Here is a 3,075-nt window from a genome sequence, read left to right on the forward strand (position 1 = left end):
CAGGTTCTTAGTTAGGAGCTGGTTCTGAGTGTGGAGCAGGTTCTGAGCGAGGAGCAGGTTCTGAGGAGCAGGTTCTGAGTGAAGAGCAGGTTCTGAGTGAGGAGCAGGATCTCAGTGAGGAGCAGGTTCTGAGTGTGGCGCAGGTTCTGAGCGAGGAGCAGGTTCTGAGGTGCAGGTTCTGAGTGAGGAGCAGGTTCTGAGTGAGGAGCAGTTTCTGAGGACCAGGTTCTGAGTGAGGAGCAGGTTCTGAGTGAGGAGCAGGTTCTGAGCGAGGAGCAGGCTCTGAACATGGAGCAGGTTCAGAGTGAGGAGCAGGTTCTGAGCAAGGAGCAGGTTCTGAGCAAGGAGCAGGTTCTGAACGTGGAGCAGGTTCTGAGTGAGGAGCAGGTTCTGAGTGTGGAGCAGGTTCTGAGTGTGGAGCAGGTTCTGAGTGAGGAGCAGGTTCTGAGTGAGGAGCAGGTTCTGAGTGAGGATCAGGTTCTGAGTGTGGAGCAGGTTCTGAGTGAGGAGCAGGTTCTGAGTGTGGACCAGGTTCTGAGTGAGGAGCAGGTTCTGAGTGAGGAGCAGGTTCTGAGTAAGGAGCAGGTTCTGAGTGAGGAGCAGGTTCTGAGCGTGGAGCAGGTTCTGCGTGAGGAGCAGGTTCTGCGTGAGGAGCAGGTTCTGCGTGAGGAGCAGGTTCTGAGTGAGGAGCAGGTTCTGAGTGTGGAGTAGGTTCTGAGTGAGGAGCAGGTTCTGAGTGTGGAACAGGTTCTCAGTGAGGAGAGGGTTCTGATTGAGGAGCAGGTTCTGAGTGAGGAGCAGGTTCTGAGTGAGGAGCAGGTTCTGAGTGTGGAGCAGGTTCTGAGCGAGGAGCAGGTTCTGAGCGTGGAGTAGGTTCTGAGTGAGGAGCAGGTTCTGAGCGAGGAGCAGGTTCTTAACGTGGAGCAGGTTCTGAGTGAGGAGCAGGTTCTGAGTGTGGAGCAGGTTCTGAGGAGCAGGTTCTGAGTGAGGAGCAGGTTCTGAGCAAGGAGCAGGTTCTAAATGAGGAGCAGGTTCTGATTGAGGAGCAAGTTCTGAGGAGCAGGTTCTGAGTGTGGAGCAGGTTCTGAGTGAGGAGCAGGTTGTGAGTGAGGAGCAGGTTCTAAGTGTGGAGCAGGTTCTGGGTGAGAAGCAGGTTCTGAGTGTGGAGCAGGTTCTGAGGAGTAGGTTATGAGTGAGGAGCAGGTTGAGAGTGTGGAGCAGGTTCTGAGTGAGGATCAGGTTCTGAGTGAGGAGCAGGTTTTGAGTGAGTAGCAGGTTCTGAGTGAGGAGCAGGTTCTGAGTGAGGAGCAGGTTCTTAGTGAGGAGCAGGTTCTGAGTGTGGAGCAGGTTCTAAGGAGCAGGTTCTGAGTGTGGAGCAGGTTCTGAGCGAGGAGCAGGTTCAGAGTGTGGAGCAAGTTCTGAGTATGGAGCAGGTTCTCCGGAGCAGGTTCTGAGTGTGGAGCAGGTTCTGAGGAGCAGGTTCTGAGTGTGGATCAGCTTCTGAGTGTGGAGCAGGTTCTGAGTGAGGAGCAGATTCTGAGGAGCAGGTTCTGAGTGTGGAGCAGGTTCTGAGTGAGGAGCAGGTTCTGAGCGTGGAGCAAGTTCTGAGTGTAGAGCAGGTTCTGAGGAGCAGGTTCTGAGTGTGGAGCAGGTTCTGAGGAGCAGGTTCTGAGTGTGGAGCAGGTTCTGAGGAGCAGGTTCTGAGTGAGGAGCAGGTTCAGAGTGTGGAGCAGGTTCTTAGTGTGGAGAAGGTTCTGAGTGAGGAGCAGGTTCTGAGGAGCAGGTGGCGAGTGTGGAGCAGGTTCTGAGTGAGGAGCAGGTTCTGAGTGTGGAGCAGGTTCTGAGTGAGGAGCAGGTTCTGAGTGAGGAGCAGGTTCTTATTGTGGAGCAGGTTCTGAGTGAGGAGCAGTTTCTGAGGAGCAGGTTCTGAGTGAGGAGCAGGTTCTGAGTGAGGATCAGGTTCTGAGTGAGGAGCAGGTTCTGAGTGAGGAGCAGGTTCTGAGTGTGGACCAGGTTCTGAGTGAGGAGCAGGTTCTGAGTGAGGAGCAGGTTCTGAGTGTGGAGCAGGTTCTAAGGAGCAGGTTCTGAGTGTGGAGCAGGTTCTGAGCGAGGAGCAGGTTCGGAGTGTGGAGCAAGTTCTAAGTATGGAGCAGGTTCTGAGGAGCAGGTTCTGAGTGTGGAGCAGGTTCTGAGGAGCAGGTTCTGAGTGTGGATCAGGTTCTGAGTGTGGAGCAGGTTCTGAGTGAGGAGCAGATTCTGAGGAGCAGGTTCTGAGTGTGGAGCTGGTTCTGAGTGAGGAGCAGGTTCTGAGCGTGGAGCAGGTTCTGAGTGAGGAGCAGTTTGAGGAGCAGGTTCTGAATGTGGAGCAGGTTCTGAGTGAGGAGCAGGTTCTGAGTGAGGAGCAGGTTCTGAGTGAGGAGCAGGTTCTGAGTGAGGAGCAGATTCTGAGTGAGGAGCAGGTTCTGAGTGTGGAGCAGGTTCTGAGTGTGGAGCAGGTTCTGAGTGAGGAGCAGGTTCTGAGGAGCAGGTTCTGAGTGTGCAGCAGGTTCTGAGTGGGGAGCAAGTTCTGAGCGTGGAGCAGGTTCTGAGTGTGGAGCAGGTTCTGAGTGTGGAGCAGGTTCTGAGTGAGGAGCAGGTTCTGAGTGTGGAGCAGGTTCTGAGTGAGGAGCAGGTTCTGAGGAGCAGGTTCTGAGTGAGGAGCAGGTTCTGAGTGTGGAGGAGGTTCTGAGGAGCAGGTTCTGAGTGTGGAGCAGGTTTTGAGTGAGGAGCAGGTTCTGAGGAGCAGGTTCTGAGTGAGGAGCAGGTTCTGAGCAAGGAGCAGGTTCTGAATGAGGAGCAGGTTCTGATTGAGGAGCAAGTTCTGAGGAGCAGGTTCTGAGTGTGGAGCAGGTTCTGAGTGAGGAGCAAGTTCTGAGTGAGGAGCAGGTTCTGAGTGTGGAGCAAGTTCTGAGTGTGGAGCAAGTTCTGAGTGTAGAGCAGGTTCTGAGGAGCAGGTTCTGAGTGTGGAGCAGGTTCTGAGGAGCAGGTTCTGAGTGTGGAGCAGGTTCTGAGTGAGGAGCAGGTTCTGAGGAGCAG

The sequence above is a fragment of the Eucyclogobius newberryi genome, unplaced genomic scaffold (assembly GCF_026437365.1).
Source record: "Eucyclogobius newberryi isolate DKJ021-1_F unplaced genomic scaffold, fEucNew1.0.hap1 SCAF_6, whole genome shotgun sequence".
In the NCBI taxonomy this organism is placed as follows: domain Eukaryota; kingdom Metazoa; phylum Chordata; class Actinopteri; order Gobiiformes; family Gobiidae; genus Eucyclogobius; species Eucyclogobius newberryi.